This window comes from Triticum aestivum, chromosome 1B (genome assembly GCF_018294505.1).
Source record: "Triticum aestivum cultivar Chinese Spring chromosome 1B, IWGSC CS RefSeq v2.1, whole genome shotgun sequence".
Lineage (NCBI taxonomy): Eukaryota > Viridiplantae > Streptophyta > Magnoliopsida > Poales > Poaceae > Triticum > Triticum aestivum.
Genome location: NC_057795.1, coordinates 490,647,376 through 490,669,593, shown reverse-complemented (window position 1 = coordinate 490,669,593; position 22,218 = coordinate 490,647,376).

Genomic DNA, 22,218 nt, shown 5'->3' with positions numbered 1-22,218 from the left:
TTTTGAACAACTTCAAAAAGAAAAATAAACTTGGAAAAGAAAGAAATAAAAAAATGAAAAGGAAAACAGAAAACGAAAATGTTCAGAAATTCATGAACATTTTTGGAAAATTGTGAACAATTGTTCAAATGGAAACATTTTTTGAGATCCCAAACATTTTTTTAAAAGTTGTCAAAATTTTGAAGAAAAACATTCTGAACAATTGTGTTAACGCGCGCATAATTTTTGAAAATTCCCTAACAAATTTTGAAAAATGCATAGAGTATTTGAATTTATGAAAAAAATATAAAAACACGAATTTTTTTAAATTTTTGAATATTTTAAAATATCACAAACATTTTCCGAAAAATACGAACATTTTTTTAAAAGGAAAAATAAACTTGAAAAAGAAAAAAGAAAAAAATAAAGAAAATGGAAAATAAAAACGAAACAGAAATCGAAAAAGAAAGGAAAATAAAAAAACCGGTTCAGGAACCTTCTATAGGTTCCCAAAACCAGAAAAAACCACCTGGGAACGTTGGAACGGTTAAACGGGCCGGCCCGTCGCTGCTCGGTCGTCGCCTGTGCGCGAAGCGCCGGCAGTTTGACGCAGCAAGCCGTATATAGGATTTTTCCGATCTGTCTGCTGCCGTCGCCGTTCCAATTCTTTTGGGTGTGAAGGCCTTTTCGGCTTCGTCTAGAGGGGGTTAGTTCATAAGTTTTAAAATTATTTATGAATATGAAAAAGTTTACGAGTTTAAAAAAATCATTAATTTAAAATTTTCTTATAATTTTTAAAAAATTGTAAATTTTAAAACATTTCACGATATAAAAATGTTTGCCATGTTGAAAAACAATCACACAATCTGAGAAAAAGTTCATGGATTTTGATTTTTTTGAAAATTTGAAAAAGTTCATCGATTTTGATAAGAATTTCACGAATTAAAATAATGTGTATTTGAAGAAGGTTCACATATTTGTGAGAAAAATGTTAATGGATAAGAAATTTTCTTTAAAAAAGTCACAAATAAAGCATTTGAAAAATGTCATGAAATAATTCACGGATGTAGAAAAAGTTTACATATTTAGAAAAATGTAAATTGAAAAAAGTAAATAGAGAAAAGGAAAAAAGGAAATATAAGAATAGAGAAAAAGAAAAGGAAAGGAAAAAGCATATGAAAAACCAAATAAAAATCGTCTAGAAAACCGGAAAAGAAAAATTGAAAACCAATCGGAAGCTTCTGGTAGTTTCTATGACCGGGAGCTTCCCACTCATACCAAAATGGCGCACCGCCCTTTGTACCCTAATCGAAGGAGGGGGTTATGCGGCTTTTATGGAAAAGGCTATAACGGGCTCTTAAGGCGGCAAATAGATGCAAGCTCTCAATATTGTTTACCACTTGAATCTGTTTTATTTTATATAAACTGATGTGGGCTTTTATTCAATAGCGTCGGACATCGACGTTCCATGGTTCGTGTAATCCGAACCGTCGTTCAAAGGTGGAACCACTGGTTAATTTTTCTAGGAAGGTGGAACCGCTAGTTGCTACACAGAAAACCTCGATGCCATGCACAAGAGTATCTTTGATATGTGCCATATAATAGAGCACGACCGTTTTATACAACACGAGGGCATAAAAAAGGCACTGATCCAATCGGTGCCCTATAAAAAGAAAATTACTCCACGAATAGAGCACATGAAAAATATAGGATCAAATGCTGCAAATTTGCAACACTTGGGCGGTTGCCGCAAATAAAAAAACGGCCACTAGAGCAGCCCCGTTGTGCTGAAACTTCCATCTCCATTCAAGTGCGACAACCGCACCATCTTCACGCCACCGCCCCTCCAAATCGGACAAATCCCACTTCGACGCACGCCGTCGCCAGATCTTCCCCTCCTCGTCGTCGCCCACCACGTCGACCGAATCGGCCATCGCGCGACCGCATTTCACTGCATTACCTCAGCGCCGCTGCAACGCCGATCGATTAGGCCACAGCTCGTTCCCATCCCGACACCGCACCACCTCCGCGACCGCTGCCGCAACCATACCGACTGAATCAGGCACTCCGCTATCTCATCCTCGTCATTGCGTCATCGTCGCACCCGCAACGCCGCCATGTTGTCGAAGCTCAAGTCCAAGAGAAAGATGGGCTTCAAGGGGGTGCGAACGAGGGGCTCCAGCTGCTTCGACGTGGACTTACAGTGTGACAGCCATCGCTACAGCCTCGGCACGTTCAAAACATCCGATCTCACAGCGCGAGCCTACGACATCGCCGCTTCGCGGTTCTGATGGTCACAAGAGGAGATGAAGTTCCAGCAGATCGCATCCCTGGAGGATGCAGAATTCATCTATCCACCAGTGACCATTGTGCTGGTCAATGAGGAGGAGAATAAGGACATACACATTGTTCCCCGCAAGAACGATGCAAAGTCTATGGTGAGATTCGTGAGGGAGAATTCATAGTTTGGTCAGTACGAGGCAGAATTCTTCTGGAAGCGAGACCATGAGAAGACGGAGGTGGACGGAGTTGGCCCCTTGACGGTGATCAACCTCGAGTCAGGGAGAGGAGGCGAAGGAGATGAACTCCTCTGAGGAGGAGACCCTGGCGTATTGGAGTTCTTTCGGCACCGAGTATGCGTCGGACGGGTAGAGTGGTAGTGATCTTTATGTTTGATCAAGCAGTAGGAAACTTTATATTTAGGGTTTAAATCATTGCAATGTTTGGATGTTTGTTTTGAAGTGCTCTATTCAATGTGCTTTCAAAAAAAAGTTGTTTGTGTGTTTGAAAGTGCCCTATTTTTGGAGTTTGACGTTTTTGATATTGCAAAATTGCTCAAGCAGTTTTTGGTGCTCTACTTTTGGGCTCTTATTAGAGATGCTCTAGCAACACGAGCCAAACGTGGTACGGCACGACCAAGCATAAAAAACATTACTGACTGTAGCAATTGCTTACTCATGCAGCTAGCGCAACGTCACGGCCGGTAGTAAGGGCATGGCCAACGGGTAGCCTCAACCTGCTGCCCCGCAGGTCCACGTAGGATCGAAACTAGGTTTGGATTAAAAGATATAGCCCTGCAGTAGATAGTGTAGCCTGCAGAGGAGCCGGTCACTTCGTGTATGAAAAGTGAGAGAAAAAAAGAAAAGTGAAGCTCTGCTGATGCATGCGAGGAGAGAGACAGAGAGAGAACGAAAAATACCATGCATGTGAAGGACCGTAGGGTCCGCTACTGTGGCCTCGGTTGGGCAGATTTTCTTTCAAAACAGTGGTTTCGTTACTTTTTGATTAATCTAAAAGTTGAGGCAGTACCAGGGTGTTGCGGCCGTTATACATGCCCTAACAGGACTGCCGCTTGATTAGGGAGGTCCTATTTGGCGCTGTAGGCGCCCGAACATGGAAATGGCGCCTACAGCGCGCCCTCTGTGGGCTTTTTAAGTGCGCCCAGGAAGATCTCGTGAAAAAATAACGCATAAAATTAGCGCCACAGGGAATCGATCTCAGGCCATACAACCCTGCCGCTGCTTAGCTTAACCACTAGACCACCAGAATGCTAGTGAACAAAAGCAACGCGAACTGTATTAGGACTAATGCAACCACGTTATTTATTACTCAACCATTTACTATACCACTTGGATTTTTGAGTTATTTGCAAACAATTTAGAAACTGTCCATTTTCTTTAATGAAAAACAGTTCATCAAATTTCGAAAAAAGTTCATCAGGTTTGAGAAAAAATTCATCGAATTTGAAAAAAGATCATCAATTTTGAAGAAAAATCTTCGGATTTAAAAAAGTTCATCGGATTTGAAAAAAGTTCACCGATTTTGAGAAAAGTTCATCGAATTTTGAAAAAAAGTTCATCGAATTTTGAAAAAAAGTTCATCAATTTTGAAAATAGTTCATCAGATTCGAAAAAGTTCATCCGATTTGAATAAAAGTTCATCGAATTTGAAAAATAGTTCACAAATCTGAAAAAAGTTCATCGATTTGAAAAAAAGTTCATCGAACTCGGAAGAAGAAAAAGGAAAAAACAAAAAACAAAAAAGGAAAAAAAGAAAACAGAAAAGGCTAAAAGAAAGTAAAAGTTCATTCTAAACAAAGCAGGTGCGTTGGTGTGCTGGTTGCACCCACAGTACTACGTGCCCAAGGTCCTTGGTTCGAATCACATCTAACACATGTCTTTTTTGCTTCTGAAAACAGAGAAGAAAAAAAGTTATTGGGCCGGCCCATCGCGCGAACGCTGCAGGCGCCGGTTCGCAAGCGGGCGCATAAGCGCCAAATAGGAAACCCCGCTTGATTAACCAGCACTCGCAGTCTTGCGCACCGCAGGAGCCATCGCCGGTGTCGGTGTGCATGTCATCGCACCGGAACTTCTTGACAGGCCAGCTTTGAGCCTGGACGCACATCTTGCACTCGGCATCGTAGTTGCTCACGATGTCCAGTGGCCAGGACGGCCTGGAGAACTAGGATACGCTTTATCATTTGCTTCTAAACGTTTTTCTTTCCGGGTTTTGAACGTTTTAAGCAAAGCATGCACTCCTTTTTTTTTTGAAACAAGGCAAAAGACTTGCCATTTTTATTGATTAAGAAGGGGAGAATTGCCCGATTAATTGACGGAAAACCGGGCTAAAACCGATACAACACAACCCACATGACATGGGCACCACCGGCCAACCTGGCCATCGAGATGGAACAGAAGCCACTACGGCACATGCCAACAGATAGCCACACGCGCAAGCAACCGACAGCTTCGGCTTTGATGACGATCAACACATGGGAAATATGCAGGACTTGCGCCGACCGTGCCCAAAAGAACACCTCAGACACGCCAGGAAGAACCGACTACCGAAGACCACGCCGCGACCCATGCTCCTCTCGACGCCATCATCGTTGCCAAACAGAAACCAGCGCCCCGCCTCAGTAAACCACGCGACGAAGATGCCGCCATCGACGGCGAAGATGACATCATCCTCCACCCCCTTTCACCTCTATGCTTGTGAAATGTGTGGTGCTGCTGTCCAGTGCAGAGCTGCAAAAGAACTGTACATGTAGGCCTGGCTAAAAGAAAAATGGCAATTTTTGCTATGCCATCGACGAGTTAGGGCATGACCAATGCTTCATGTTGGACAGGTGCCCCAGCACTCCACGTCAGCCACAACAGTCCACCTAGCACCAAACTGCTGCTTGCAGACTAAAGCTAGCTCTTGCAGAGATCCCGTCTCCTCCCTGACAAAAGCAGGAGAGAGGAAAAACGCAAGAGAGTAGCTGGTTCTGCCGTGCGTGCATGTTAACCAAGAAAAGAAAAAAGAGTCTGAGAAGACTGACATTTTGTGGGGCTTGTGAGGCAGCCATGCAATGGGTGAATAAAGGATTGGGTGCTGCCTTAAACAATTTTTGCTTGTGTGAAGAGTGAAGCACTAGTATACTGCTGCTTCCGGTGCTCATGCCCTTATGAATTTTGGTAGTTGGTTGCAACGTGTGCCACGTGATTGGATATATGTTGGGTCCTGAGCATGAATGCCTGCGCAATGGGCAATGGTCCTCCCCACGTGCTCGTGCTGGCGGGACTACGTGGGATGGATCTGCATCACCGAGTGCCTGCACCATCTTCAATCCATACGAAGGGGCGTTTTTACCACGACATGTAAACGACGGTATTTTTTTCGAATTACAGTAACTAAGAGCTCAAACGTACTCCCTAATATAATAGCGTTTAGATCACTACCTTATAGAGAGAGTACTTATTTGCATGCCATGTTAGCGACCGACGAGACGAGATGACGAGATGCGTATCCTGCCAACGTGCGTGATTTCTTATTTACGAGATGATTGGTGGCGTGGCTAACTATTCAGTGATCACGGCGGCATACATAAAGCAGACAGCAACACGAGTCGGAGCGTGTGGCCGCGTGCACCACGTTGGGCAGACAAGGACGAAACCATGGTGGAGCGGTGGTCACACACAGTGCTAAAATTTGTCGCTTTGACCACGCGAAAACACTCCCTAATACCAACAAGCTACCAGTACACGTTTCTCACACAGTAGAAGGAGATCTGCCGATTGCAACTGATCCGACGTTTTTCCGCGTTATATGCTGCCGCCCGTACGAGTTCTAAAAAAACGGCTCGTGTGATGATCTGCCGACGTTTTTCCGCGATATATGCAGTCGCCCGTACGAGTTCCTCCTTTTTCTAAAAACAAAATGCGGCCGCCCGTACGAGTTCTTTATTTTGAAGACTTTTCCTACAGCCGATCCGAGTTTGGGCAAGGTGGAGTACTGCTGGTAGTACGTACTACTGCACGTGGTAAGGAGCAGTATTGGGAGTAGATGTACTGATTTTTATCCGATCGAGCAGGGATGATTATGCTGGTAGTACGTACTACTGCACGTGGTAAGGAGCAGTATTGGGAGTAGATGTACTGATTTTTATCCGATCGAGCAGGGATGATTAACAAGCTGGTCGCTCATTAATAAGCTCGAAGCTCAATGAGCGAAAATCCCTGCCCGGTTTTCTTTGTTTGAACGTGAACCCAGAATCTGGAGGTCGGCCAGAAGAGCTAGGCATGGATTGCAAGATCAGACCTCGGCTTGTTTCGCCTACCTCCAAGCGGAGGACAACGTGAACCACATTTTCGTCCATTGTATTTACGCAAGGAAGTATAGCACCGGATATGGGAACAATTTCGAAACCAATGTGCATGCGCCTATAGCACCTGACACTATATCAGATTGGTGGCTAAGAGAAAGAAGAAGCTTCCATGGGCTGGACAAAAGAGGTTTTGATACTTTGGTCGCGGCCACCACGTGCTCGATTTGGAAATAGAGGAACGCTCGTGTATTTAACCGTGTGGACCAACAATTGTCCCCAATTGTCCCCGAGCGCGCTGGCAGACAAGATGCTTGCAGAGGTAGCAGAATGGAGACTAGTGGGTCTAAGTGTGGGAGGTTTACACCGCTTTGTGAGAAGTTAGCTTTAGGCTTCTAGGTGTTGGTGTGTGTTTTGCGTTTGGCCTTGTGTACGCATTAGGGCAAACTTCTTGTACATACATTCTATATTTTATAAAAATATGGTACGTCATTGGCGTACTCTCAAAAAAATAAACTCGTAAACACTAATGAGTGCTTGTCAATATGCATTACTACGGTTAAAATGTTGCAAATTAGCGAGTGCTTGTGTACTATGTCCACAGCGGGGCATGTCCTCGTGGGCGTGGCCGCGTGGGTGTGGGGCTTCACGACCGGGGTCGTCAGTCAGAGTGATGGGCTGGCACTGGCACGACGACTCCCCTCAACCTCCCCTGCACAACCTCGTGTGGTGGTTCCCTTCTCCTCTCCCTCTTCCTACCCTAACCCTAACAACCATCGCTGATGGACAACGTAGTCGGAGGTGCGCTGCCGCTCGAGGAAGGTGTGGTCGCGGGGCTGGTGGCAACCTCAGGGAGCCTACTTGGGAGCCGTTGCCTCCCAAATCTAGGGTGGTGCATGGGCTCTCAACTAGGAGGGTTGTGCCGCCACTCACCCATTGGCGAGGGCTCTGTCGCTGGTGAGATCCGTCATCCCGACCCAGCATGGTTGAAACGGTATCTTGACGGTCCTGGGCACACCTGGCAAGACCGCGGGCTAAGGGCGGGTTGTGCCCCTGTTAGGCTTGAGGGTGTCTTTCCACGCTCGTGGTCCGGTAGTTGATGGTCGTGCAAGGGGTTGTGGTCCTCACTGCTGGGTCAGTGATCTCGAGTGGCAGTCCACCTGGTTGGCTCTCCGGTTGTCATCATGGAGGCGGTGGTGGCTGCATTCCTTCGTCTTGTGGGCGGCAAGGGGTGCAAGGGCGGGTGTACTTGGCCCCTTCTCTCCTGGTGATAGTGGCGCTACTCAAATTTGGATCCGGAGGCATGGACTAGGGGCGTCTCCCCTCGCGGTGGGCTCTGTAGCCTAGGGACTTGATACGTCTCAAACATATCAATAATTTCCACTATGTCCATCCTCCTTTTATATCATTATTACATAGTTTTATCCAATCTTTATACAATTGTATTGCACTAACCTATTAATCTAGAGTGTTGTTTGTTGTTGTTTTTTGCATATTTTTGGAATTTGTAGAAATAATATTTTTCATGACCAAAATAAATAAATAATAGTAATATTTGTGAAGTTTTAACACCATGAGATCACCATGGCCCAGAGACCCGCCAGAGGGGTGGGCCAAGGCCTCCACGCAGGTGGCCCTTACACCCTAGGTGCTAGCCGCGAGGGGCCACGTGCCCCCACCCCCCGAACATACCTTGCAGGGTCCCTGCCTCTCTATATATACTTAAAAACTCATAGAAATATTTTTTACGTGGATTTTTCTGCCACGTTCTCTTTTCTTGTCGATGGAGATCCATGATATGTCTCAAATGTAACAACTATTCCAAGCACTTTTGCTATGTTATTGCCCTCTAACTTGCATAATTTGAGTAAAAACTAATTCAGACTGACATTCTTTTCAACAAGTTTTTCATGGTGTTTATCTTTTGTGAAGAAAAGATGTCCACTAAATCACAAAAAATACAGAAAATTCTTTTTGAAAAGAACCACCAAGCGAGAAAATGGAGCCAGGGGTGCTTTTGTGTGGCCGCATGGGACCCACAGGACTTTGTTGCACCGCCTCCCTATGCCTATATTTATTCCTTGAATCAAAAAACATTCGATATAAATTATTTCTGGAATTTTTCACGACACAGAGCTGCCGCCACCATAGTTCACCTTTCCAGAGGGCTGTCTGGAGGCTAATCTGGCCCCCGTAGGGGGGATTCTTCGCCATAATCATCAGCAACCTCTTCTTCATCACCACCATCATGATCTCCACACTCATGTGTGAGTAATTTCTTTGTAGGCACATGTGGTGGATGAGAATTGGATGAAATTTCCTATGTAATAGATGTCGAATTTGATAGGGTTTGATGCCTACCACCTTGTATGTTCTGGGATTGATATTGTTATGACCTTGATATGTTTATTCCGAAAAAATTAAATATTCTTACCATCCAAACTATCAGTCTATCATCAAAACTATCAATCTCTTCACCGATCTAGTGCACATATACAATTGACACAAGAGACTACTTGCATCTTGGTTGTAGGGTTGCTTTAGAGAGTATGCTTTCAACCTATGCCTCATACGAACTAATAAACCTTAGATTATCCACTTTACGGAAGTTGTTGCTGTCGGCGTTCTGAGAATGGGGGTCCCCAGACTTGCCTGCCTGCGGCCTGCAGCGTGGCTCGAGTGGTGGCCCAGCACGGCCCATCTTCATCAGTGCAAGACTCAAGACCCTCGCGAGGGGCCAAGCCTCGCGGGGCGGACGACACACGACTTCCTCAGGAATGGCCTCGCCAGGCGGGCTCGCGAGGAGGCGGAGAGATCAAGGCAGGGTACCTTGCGAGGTGCTCGTGACGCAAGCCATGACAATTGAGACCAGGCGGGCGCCAGCCTGCGCAGTGTCCTTATTTCCTCTTTGGTGCAAAGGGGGCAAGCACAGGCGTGGAGTACCGATGCATCAGGCAAAGGTTACCATTTTAGTGCAATGAGACCAAGACCAGCAGAGTGGCAGGATGGAGGTCACCGTGGAGCCCAAGACGGCGTCATCGCCAGTGCCTTTGGCAGCCGAAGACCAACTTTAGTCAGGATAACTTGTACTAGATGTTCCCCTTTGAAATGACCGTTGTTGGCTCCCTTCCCGCATAATATTTGGGGAGAGGACCAGGGCCTCTATAAATAGGGATAGCCACCATAGTAGAGGGCATCTCATCGTATGCTCATTAGATCGAGAGGCGATCGAACTCATCCAAGCAGTTCATCGCACCAGCTCAAGAACACCTCTCGTGAGGTTGTTCATCCTTTGTACTGTTCACCATCATCCCCTGAGGCAATCCACCACACCACACACTGGAGTAGGGTATTACACCAGAACGGTGGCCCGAACCAGTATAGATCTTGTGTCCCTCGTGTAGTTCATCGTTTAGCTTATATTCTCGTGAGGCGGTCAGACGCGGAGTGGTAGGGGGAAGATCTTCGTGCGCACCCCAGAGTTCGAACCTTAAGGGTCTGCCGGAACCCAACATCCGATATTTGGCGCGCCAGGTAGGGGTGCGCTGAAATCTCCCCTCTTCTATCCTGTGTTTCGCCGCTTCACCGCCTCCATGTCCGGCGACCCGACGGCCAACTCCAACCGCTGGGCGGCATGGCCTGCCCACGCCGTGCCACTTACCCAAGGTGACCTCAACTACGCACCTCAGGCAGCCTGCGCCCCGCAGAGCGCTGCGGGGCACGGGCGACGCGGTCAAGCGTCGCCTGCCCTCACTCCGCGACAGGTACGATCGGCAGCGAGGGCCTGAAACCACACTGCAGCCACAACACCGCACACCCGACGGGAGTAGGCAAACATGAAGGCCGCGCTCACGGTGGCGCGAGAACTGCTGCGGTGCAGATTGCAAGAAAGCGTCCACGATGTGCTGCTGGAACGTGTCGCCGAGCTCCTGGATGCCGCTGCTTCAGGGGCTCCCCCGTTCTGCCTCCAGCTTCCACCCCAGGCCCCGGGTGAATCACGCTGCGGACCAATCTGTGCCCACACGCCCCCGAGCGCACCTCAAGGCTTCATCAACACCAGCCTGGCCATCGGCGCCGGGCGACAAGCCGCGCCGCACCGCCCCTGATAAGCGAGGGCATGCGCATCACCGCCTACGGCCCTAGCGGGCCGCCGCCCTACCGCCCCCAAGATGGAGCTCCAAGTCGAACTGCATGGCGCGCGGAGCACTACGGCGAGGCCTTTGGGGTGGTGACCCCGGAGGCCTATGTGCCCCACATGGTGGATCGAGAGTACGCACTGGAAGAAGGCCACTGCTCGTTCCTCGGGCCAGGCTGGGAGGAAGAGACGCCAGAAGCCAAGCTCTTTCAAGAGCCTCATGGAAGCCTTGACAACCGTGCCGGCTGCAGCAACTATCGGGTACCGCTAATTCCTTAGGAGCAAGCTTATGCTAACCATGGGTCGCAGGAGGTTCAGGTCGCTGCAGCGGATGGTTGCCCCAGTGTAGCAGCCTCCCTCCCCTCAAGAGGAGGGCACTGGGGGTAGCAGGAGAGGGGCCGGGAGCGAGGCTCCTCCCCACGGCATGCGGAGCAAGGCGTTCTTTAGAGGTAGGCCCTCTGCCAGGGAGGTGCCCCAAGGCCTGCCCCCGGTAGAGGACCCGTGGTCGTTGGGGGAACCGCTGGCGTCCCCTTTTTCCCATTGGCGTCGTCCTAGTTTCCGGTCGCCGTCGATGGTTGTCAAGGGTGGCGCAAAGCGGGGCCCTCATCTGGCGATATGAAGCAAGGCCGGTACCTGTGAAGAAGGCCCAGTGCCTGTGAAGCTCGCCGTCCGTGACACTCTCATGTAATAATGAGTTGGGGCTGTACATGCCCCGGAGTTTCCGGAGAGCCGCCCTCGGGCCTCGGGGGCTCCCTCCCACGCCCAGTGGCAGTACTTAGCTCCGCGCTGGTGATAAGACGTCAAAGACTAGACTAGGTGCCGGACGCGGCCTTTTGCTTTTGCTTCTTTTCATGCGGACAAGCTTTCTCATTTCGGATCTAAGTTAAAGTTGAATTTGTTTTTGCGTATGCAGGAGGGGTGTTGTGTCTTATTTGTGTGCTTTCTCGTGCTTCGATTTCTGTTTGAGTTGGAATTCACACTGACTGCCTCCCTCTCACGAGCCCCTCGTGAGTAGGGCAGGGGCCGTCACGTGCGCCCGCCGTCCCGCAGCCGGCGTTCGCTCTCGCCAGGCTCTTGACGCATGGTCAAACGGGACCCTCACAAGGCCCTCGGATGGACGCTACGAGCCTACTCAAGGCCCGCCAAGACAAAGGTAAAACCATGACAACCTACCCATCGCGAAAATCATGACAGCATGCAGGCGCACATCCAGCGCCGATCCTGACAACACATAGGCAACAATATTTTTACATGAGGGGCTTCCCCTCCCAAAATGCTCTCACAACCTTTAGGGCCACGCCCGAGTTTCTTCCTGCGTAGGATAAACAGCAGGGAGAAGCATGGGATCAGTCAGACATGTCGCTCATTGCATCCCCCAGGGCGCCCCCAGAGGCGTCGCTGGCACCGCTGTCGTCGCCGTCGGCCTCCCCATCACAGTTGTTGGCACCTTCTTCGCCACCGTTCACCACGTCGCCTTCATCAGCAGCAACGATCACCCCGTCGTCATCAGAAGTGAAGGCCCGGACGAGTGCATCTACATTGTCCTCCACCCACCGCGCTAGGTCGCCTCGGACGGCCTCAGGCACCGGGGCGATGGCGGCGTCGAAGTTGAAGAGGGGGTCGATGTTCTGGAGGTAGCTGAAGACGCGGGAGAATGCCCGCGCGAGTAGGCCGCGGCTCCGTTCCTCCACCAGCTGGCGAGACCTCTCAGAGCGGTTCTCCAGATGCGTCACCATGTTAGTAAAGAACTGGAGATTGCCGGCGTAGTTGGTCACATGCGGCTCCTCAGCAGCTGCCTCGCAGATGTTGCCCAAGGCCGCGTTGGCCCTTTCCCTGAGTGTCCGGAGCATGGGGCCATGCATGTGTTCCAGCATCTGCCGCTGGCGGATCTCGTCCGCAATCCGCTGCGCAACGGCCTCGGCATCATCAACCCTCCGTTGAAGAAGAAGCAGTTCAGCGCGGGAGGAGGCTAGCTCAGCCTGCGCCGAGCCTAGTGCGACAGCAGTGGCCTCAGCTCGCTGCATGGCTTCAGTCAGCCTGGTCCTGAGAGCGGCAGTCCTGCCCGCAGCTTCAGCCTTGATCAGCTCCAGCCGCTCTCCATACTCACGCTCAAGACCGGCGCGAGCCTCCGCCATGCGACGGTCGATCTCCTCCTGGATCCGGGCCTCCCACGCGCCGACGTCATCCTCTGCCTGGTTGACCTGGCGCTCCCTCATCTCCAACCGCTCAAGATCGAGGTTGCGCTCGATAGCCTCCAATGTCAGCGCTTCCTCACGCCTCCGGAGCTCCTCCTCTTCAGTGGGCGCCCCTTTCAGCGTCGCAAGGGCGGCTCGGCGCAACTCCACCTGCTGCTCTAGGGAGTTGCACCAATCTTGGAGATCCCATGCGCGCTCCTCCGCGGCTTCACGTCGCCTCAATGGCTCGGGTGCATGCCTCCCGAGAGGCCACTAGAGATGCCTCGGCCTTGGCATTGTCGAGATCACGCTGATGGCGCGCGAGACCAACAGCCGCGTTCAGCTTGCGCCGCTCCTCGATCAGCTGCGGGCCTTCAGCTTCAAGACGCGCGTCCTTGCCTGCAAGCTCTGCACCAAGCTGGCTCACTGCATCTGTCGCCTTCTGGAGGAACTCTCGTCGAACAGCGTTGCGCTCCCGCACACGCTTGAGCACGTCATCAACGTCATCCTCCGCCATCGACGCTGGCTGAGGACCCTGGAGTGGTTCGCCCCTTCTCGGCAGTGGGCTGGGGGCTGGCACCCCCATGATCACCGGGCGGGCCCCGCAAGGGACCCAACCAGGCGCTGATCCACCTCCCGATGAGGAATCGAAGATCGACTTCAACCACTCGCCGCCTATGATCAGCAGAGGAGCCCGGGGCAGGCTGGTTGAGTCCAAGGGGAGCTCGCGGAGGAGCGACGCTGACAGGTTTAAGGTGCACCACAGGCCGGCCAACCTCCCCAGCCGAGCTCGCGCCGAGGGTGGCGCACGGAGTAGGGCGATCAAGGCCGGTGGTGGAGGAGAACCCTGAGGAAGCGGCTCCTCGGCTGGCTCCATGGGTTCGGCAAGGGGGATCCTGAAAGGCCACGGTCAGCAAAGGGAACGGCAAACAAGGAACTATAAGAAGGAGGGACTTACTCGTCCACGGCGAAGTACTTTCTATGCATCAATGGGCGGCACGGGCGATCATCACCACGGGAAGTCTCCTTCCTCTTGCGAAGGACCTCGAACTCTATGCGGAACCGGCCCAAGCTCGCGACGTGAGGGCCGGCGTGCGGCATAGGAGTCGGAGCATCAGGGCGGCCTACATCAAGGGCACCAGCCTGAGAGGAGCGATTAGGTGCCACCCCTGGGTGGCCTGCCGAGGCCCCGGGGGCTTCGGCCTCGGGAGCCGCAAGTCGCGCCCCCTCATCAGCCACCACCTTGAGGGGGGGGGGCGCAAGCTCCGGAGCATGACGCCTCGGGAGCCCCGTGCGACATCAGCACCTCGACATCAGGCCGCCCAGCTCCCACCAATGCTTGCCTCCCTGCAATGACTCCTGAGGCAAGGTCGGCGCGGGCGACGGGGGGAAGGACTACGGCAACCGGGTTCTCGCGGGACCCCACGAGGCCAGCTAGGCGCAGCCCCCATTTGTCGAAGCGGGGCATTTGCCTCACGAACTGGACCCTGTTTGTACAAAGATACAACAGGGCGCCTCCATGACGAATGCTGCCAGGAGAGGGGTCGCCGGTCAGGACCTGCAGCACCTTCTTCAGTGTCTCAGGCGCGAGATCCCCTTCCTGGAGCCTCATACGGTCCTGACGACCGGAGTAAGCCCACATTGGGCGGGAATGGCACTGGAGTGGAGCGATGCGGCACTGGAGGAACTCTTTCACCACCTGGGACGCCGTCACCCCGAGCTTCCTCAGCCTGTCGAAGCGATGCCAGGTGAAAGCAAGCTGGGGGCTTGTAAGCTCCCCGTGACCCCAACCGGGATTGGGAATAGCAGGCAACATCGGGTGCGCAAGCAGGGGGCTGGGCACCCCAATGTCCACATACAGCCATCGCTCTCGGAACCCACTCGCAGAAGGTGGGAGGCCAAAATCGACCCCCGAGGCAACCGTCTCCGGCACGGCCTGGAAGCTCACGCATCCCAAACACCGGGAAGGGTCAGACAGGCGCAGAGAGAAGAAATGGCGCAGAAGGGCAACAGAAGGAGGAATCCCCACCATGGTCTCGCAGACGAAGGCGAAGACAGCAAGCAAAGTAATGGATTGGGGGCCAAGATGCATCATGTGGATCTGGTAGTGGGAAAGCACCGCATTGAAGAAAGCGGAAAAGGGGGGAACCAGGCCCGCCCACAAGGCGTCGGCAAAGAATCGGACCTCCGTGACGATCCTCTCGAAGGAGGCATGGGACGCGGGCCAGACCGTCATCTTCCCGCACTCATTGAAGCTGGAAGCGAGCGTGGAGCAGACCTTTTCCAGGGCTTCCAGATTGAGTATTAGTGACTTGTCGACGGCGGGAGCAGTCGCCAGAGGTGCGCTGGACGAGGGCGCAGGTTTCTTCCCCTTATCCTTTTTCATTGGCGCCATGGCAATGGAAAAGGGGAAGAACTCAAGATGGATTGGAGGCGGAAACAGAGGCTCAAGGAGGAAAAGGGAACAAGAAGCACGCAGGCAGCAAAGGGAGAATAACTGGAGCGTGGGGAAGCAGAGGCGCCCACGTCCAATCAACCGCCACGCGGCACCCGAGGCCGCATGTTGATGGGGCCCGCGGCGCTCCGCACTTGCCCCTTCGCTTCTCCGCTAAGCCAAATCCGAGCGCGCCTTGGGCCCGGGGGCTACTGTCGGCATTCTGGGAACAGGGGTCCCCAGACTTGCCTGCCTGCGGCCTGTAGCGTGGCTCGAGTGGTGGCCCAGCACGGCCCATCTTCATCAGCGCAAGACTCAAGACCCTCGCGGGGCAGACGACACACGACTTCCTCAGGAACGGCCTGGCCAGGCGGGCTCGCGAGGAGGCGGAGAGATCAAGGCAGGGTACCTCGCAAGGTGCTCATGACGCAAGACATGACGATCGAGACTAGGCGAGCGCCAGGCGGGCGCCGGCCCGTGCAGTGTCCTTGTTTCCTCTTTGGTGCAAAGGGGGCAAGCACAGGGCGTGGAGTACCGAGGCATCAGGCAAAGGTTACCATTTCAGTGCAACGAGACCAAGACCAGCAGAGCGGCAGGATGGAGGTCACCGTGGACCCCAAGACGGCGTCATCGCCAGTGCCTTTGGCAGCCGAAGACCAACTTTAGTTAGGATAACTTGTACTAGATGTTCCCCTTCGAAATGGCCATTGTTGGCGCCCTTCCCGCTCAATATTTGGGAAGAGGACCAGGGCCTCTATAAATAGGGATAGCCACCACAGTAGAGGGCATCTCATCGTGTGCTCATTAGATCGAGAGGCGATCGAACTCATCGAAGCAGTTCATCGCACCAGCTCAAGAACACCTCTCGCGAGGCTGTTCATCCTTTGTGTTGTTCATCATCAGCCCCTAAGGCAATCCACCACACCACACACTGGAGTAGGGTATTACACCACAACGGTGGCCCAAACCAGTATAAATCTTGTGTCCCTCGTGTTGTTCATCGTCTAGCTTAGATTCTCGTGAGGCAATCGGACATGGAGTGGTAGGGGGAAGATCTTCGCGCGCACCCCAGAGTTTGAACCTTAAGGGTCTGCCGGAACCCAACATCCGACAGTTGCTATCCTACAATCCTTTGCACTTGGAGGCCCAACAAAATCTACAAGAATAGAAGTGTGTAGTGAGCATCAGTGATTTGTTGAGGCACAAGTGAGTCCCGAGCAAAATGCTTTAGTGCCGACGCCCATAGGCATTGTTTTTCTTCTTGGGGATGTTGTCACAATTCTCCTCGTGCCAAGCCTCTGGGTGAAAACCCATGTGTGTCACTTCAGACCCGGCGGTGGTGTCACTTTGCGTCGTTACACTCCCAGGGCTGTCATCATGATGCTCAGTTGCCTTAGGCCGTGGTTTGGTGTCATCTTGAAGCACTCATGTGCTCATGTTGCACGTCGTAGTTGTGGCATTTGAAGTGGACTTGTGCACCTTTTATAGTGCAATTTATATATCTGATTTTCTTTTTGATATGCTTTGTAAGAGGTCTTCCTCATTAACTTGTATCGCTTGGTCGTGTACGTTTATTTATAAAGTGGGGTGATGACCTATTTCGAGGAGGAGGTGTGCTAGTTGTTACCTCTTGCAGGCTGGTTGGGTCGATTAGATGGAATAGATGGATTGATATGATATGTGTTGTGTTGTACTTTCCACGTCCAGGTTTATATGCCCTCCCTCAGAATTTCAGCCTAACTTTGCCTAATGCATTATGAATTATATGGAAAAATATATATTATTTGAATCTTTTTCCAAATACGAACACAATGATATACTTTCTATATAATATAATTCATATTTTGTTAATAATGTTTCAAGTCAAACTTAGGCTCAAAATTCAAGGGGGCTAATAAGGAGGGAGTATTAGCAATCCTAACGAGTTGCTCATGAAACTCATTACCTCATTTATCAAATGCATTAGGTTTAACGAGCTAAAACCAATGATTGGCTTGGTTCATTAACCAGCAAGCTACGAGATTAACGAGTATAACTTTTTGTCCATCCGTAGACACATACATGGGTTAATCATTACAAAGTGTTTATTCACAAATCTACAACCCAGGCTAGCTTATTGTTGCATGCTTGTATGATTCCAAGCAAGAACGACTTTTGGACCACTTTACCCATTCATGGCCACAAGATGATGAAACACCCCTCTATATCTGAAGGTTATTAAAGCATAGTCAATGTATTATATTGTATGCCCTTTTGAAATATATTCTCCTTCGAAACAGGTTCTCACCTCGCTTTATAAATAAAGCGCAAATCAAAGTACATGACCAATCGATACAAGGCAGTGTGGAAGCACTCTTACAAAGCAAATCTCAAGATAATTGGAGAAAAAAATCACACTAGAAAATGCCAAAGGCAGAAATAACTATGCTACCGAAAGATAGCATATGAGGACCTAAAGAATTGGCATGACACACCCTAGGGCACCTAAACTCCATGACACATCACCGTCCTCCGCAATGCACATCTAGGCTTGGATTTCCGCTCGGCATTCGGGCATGAGCATCTTATAATGTGTATCTTCTGTCAGACCATGGCGGATGACGAGCTCAGAATGGAAGTGGAAGAGGAGGAGGAGGGAGCAGCGACAATGCAGACAAGGGGTGGGTACGGGCTAGGGTTGCCTGATATGATTCTAACTTATCTATAATTTATGAAGTATTCATGCTATTATATTATCATTCTTGGATGTTTTACAATCATTTTATAGCAACTTTATATCATTTTTTAGACTAATCTATTGACATAGTGCCCAGTGCCAGTTGCTGTTTTTTGCTTGTTTTTTACATCGCAGAAAATCAATACCAAGCAGAGTCCAAATGCAGTGAAACTTTTTTTAAATTCTTTTTGGACCAGAAGACATCCAGTGGGCCAAAGAAGTGCCAGAGGGGAGCCCGGAGGGAGGCACAACCCACCAGGGCGCGCCTGGGCCCTCAGGCGCGCCCAGGTGGGTTGTGCCCACTTCGGTGGCCTCCCGCCCCGCCTCTTTGCCCTATAAATTGCCAAATATTCGAAAACCCCCAAAGATAACCCTAGATAAGAAGTTACGCCACCGCAAGCCTCTATAGCCACGAGAAACCAATCTAGACACCATTCCGGCACTTCGCCAGAGGGGGAAATCAACATCGGTGGTCATCTTCATCATCCCGGCGGCCACCATGATCATGAGGGAGTAGTCCACCCTCGGGGCTGAGGGTTTGTACCAGTAGCTATGTGTGTAATCTCTGTCTCTCTCTGTGTGTCTCTCTCGTGTTCTTGAGATGTCACGATCTTGATGTATCGTGGGATTTGTTAATATAATTGGATCATAAGGTGTTTTCCCCTCTCTATCTTGTTGTGAATTGAGTTTTCCCTCTGAGATTTTGTTTTATTGGATTGAATACTTTTATGGATTTGAGAGCACTTGATATATGTTTTGCATATGAACACCCATGGTGACAATGGGGTATTATATTGATTCACTTGAGATATGTTTTGTGTTGGGGAACGTAGCATGCAATTTCAAAAAAAATCGTACGCTCATGCAAGATCTATCTAGGAGATGCATAGCAATGAGAGGGGGAGAGTGTGTCTACATACCCTTGTAGACCGAAAGCGGAAGCGTTTGACAACGCGGTTGATGTAGTCGAACTTCTTCTTGTTCCGACCGATCAAGCACCGAACATACGACACCTTCGAGTTCTGCACACGTTTGGATCGATGACGTCCCTCGAACTCTTGATCCAGCAAAGTGTCGAGGAAGTAGATGAGTTCCATCAACACGACGGCGTGGTGACGGTGATGGTGAAGTTATCCATGAAGGGCTTCCCCTAAGCACCACGAGAATATGACAGAGGGTGTAATCTGTGGAGGGGGGCGTTGCTCACGGCTAACAGATGTTCGTGTGTGTTCTAGGCACCACTTCCCCGTGTATATATAGGTGGGATGGGGAGGGGAGCAGCCTTGGGGCGCCCCAAGTAGGAGGGATAATACTTGGCTCCTGCCCTAGGCCGGCGCCCCTCCTTTCCTTCTTTTGGCGATGAGGGAAGGAAGGAGGAGGTGGCGCCCCCGCCCCCCTTTTCCTTTCTCCCACCAAGGGCGAAAGGCAAGAAGAGGTGTCGTCCCCTCGTTTCCTTCCTCTAGGGCCTACGGCCAGGGAAAGAGGCGGCCCCTTGTGGGATGGTATGTCCCTCCCTTGGCCCATTAAGCCCATATCTTTGCCGGGGTTGCCCGAAACTCTTTTTCGGTGACCCGATATGTACCCGGTACCCTCCGGAACACTTCTGGTGTTCGAATACCATCGTCCTGAAGGAAATATGCCCTAGAGGCAATAATAAAGTTATTATTTATTTCCTTATATAATGATAAATGTTTATTATTCATGCTAGAATTGTATTAACCGGAAACTTAGTACATGTGTGAATACATAGACAAAACAAAATGTCCCTAGTATGCCTCTACTAGACTAGCTCATTAATCAAAGATGGTTACGTTTCCTAACCATAGACATGTGTTGTCATTTGATGAACGGGATCACATCATTAGGAGAATGATGTGATGGACATGACCCATCCGTTAGCTTAGCATTATGATCGTTACAGTTTCATTGCTACTGCTTTCTTCATGACTTATACATGTTCCTCAAACTATGAGATTATGAAACTCCCGAGTACCGGAGGAACACCTTGTGTTGCTATCAAACGTCACAATGTAAATGGGTGATTATAAAGATGATCTACAGGTGTCTTCGAAGGTGTTTGTTGGGTTGGCATAGATCAAGATTAGGATTTGTCACTCCGTGTTTCGGAGAGGTATCTCTGGGCCCTCTCGGTAATGCTCATCACTATAAGCCTTGCAAGGAATGTGACTAATGAGTTAGTTGCGGGATGAAGCATTACGGAACGAGTAAAGAGACTTGCCGGTAATGAGATTGAACTAGGTATGATGATTGATACGTCTCCGTCGTATCTATAATTTTTTATTGTTCCATGCCAATATTCTACAACTTTCATATACTTTTGGCAAATTTTTATATTATTTTTGGGACTAACATATTGATCCAGTGCCCAGTGCCAGTTCCTGTTTTTTGCACGTTTTATGTTTCACAGGAAACCCATATCAAACGGAGTCCAAACGGGATAAAAATGGACGGAGAATATTTTTGGAATATTTGTGACATCTAGGAAGAAGAATCAACGCGAGACGGTGCCCGAGGGGGCCACGAGGTATGAGGGCACGCCCCTGACCCTCGTGGGCACCCCATAAGGTGGTTGCTGCTCTTCTTTTCCCGCAAGAAAGCTAATTTTCAGAAAAAATAATCTTGGCGAAGGTTTCAGTCCAATCGGAGTTACGGATCTCCAGATATATAAGAAACGGTGAAAGGGCAGAATCCCGGAACGCACAAACAGAGAGAGACAGAGAGACAGATCCAGTCTCGAAGGGGCTCTCGCCCCTCCCACGCCATGGAGACCATGGACCAGAGGGGAAACCCTTCTCCCATCTAGGGAGAAGGTCAAGGAAGAAGAAGAAGGGGGGCTCTCTCCCCCTCGCTTCCGGTGGCGCCGGAACGCCGCCGGGGGCCATCATCATCACCGCGATCTACACCAACACCTCCATCATCTTCACCAACATCTCCATCACCTTCCCCCATCTATATTCAGCGGTCCACTCTCCCGCAACCCGCTGTACCCTCTACTTGAACATGGTGCTTTATGCTTCATATTATTATCCAATGATGTGTTGCCATCCTATGATGTCTGAGTAGATTCTCGTTGTCCTGCCGGTGATTCATGAATTGCTATGATTGGTTTAATTTGCTTGTGGTTATGTTGCTGTCCTATTGTGCCCTTCGTGTCGCGCAAGCGTGAGGGATTTCCGTTGTAGGGTGTTGCAATATGTTCATGATTTGCTTATAGTGGGTTGCTTGAGTGACAGAAGCATAAACCCGAGTAAGGGGGTTGTGGCGTATGGGATAAAGGGGACTTGATGCTTTAATGCTATGGTTGGGTTTTACCTTAATGATCTTTAGTAGTTGCGGATGCTTGCTAGAGTTCCAATCATAAGTGCATATGATCCAAGAAGAGAAAGTATGTTAGCTTATGCCTCTCCCATATAAAACTTGCTATCGGTCTAGTAAAGTAGTCAATTGCTTAGGGACAATTCCACAACTCCTACCACCACTTTTCCACACTCGCTATATTTACTTTATTGCTTCTTTATCTAAACAACCCCTAGTTTATATTTACGTGCTCTTTATTATCTTGCAAACCTATCCAACAACACCTACAAAGTACTTCTAGTTTCATACTTGTTCTAGGTAAAGCGAACGTTAAGCGTGCGTAGAGTTGTATCGGTGGTCGATAGAACTTGAGGAATATTTGTTCTACCTTTAGCTCCTCGTTGGGTTCGACACTCTTACTTATCGGAAGAGGCTACAATTGATCCCCTATACTTGTGGGTTATCAAGACCTTTTTCTGGCGCCGTTGCCGGGGAGTCATAGCGTGGGGTGAATATTCTCATGTGTGCTTGTTTGCTTTATCACTAAGTAATTTTTATTTGCTGTTCTTAGTTGTTTTATATCTTTACTTATGGGTAGGAAACGCAAAATACCAAAAAAATTAGTTGTACCTACTGAACCAATGGTTGAAGAACCACTCAAAATCTATCACACTCCTGAAGCTTTTTACTTGGATCAGCTTTGATCCCTTTGGCTCATGCTGAAACCCCCACTAGCTTAGGTGAGGGCAAATCTTTAGATGAGCATGCTTGTTATGTGCGACACCGCTTATCTCAAAAAGGGAAACTTTTACTTGATCAAATTCATCGTTTGCAATGCTATGCTTGGAATTTATGTGAAATATATGATTTTACTTG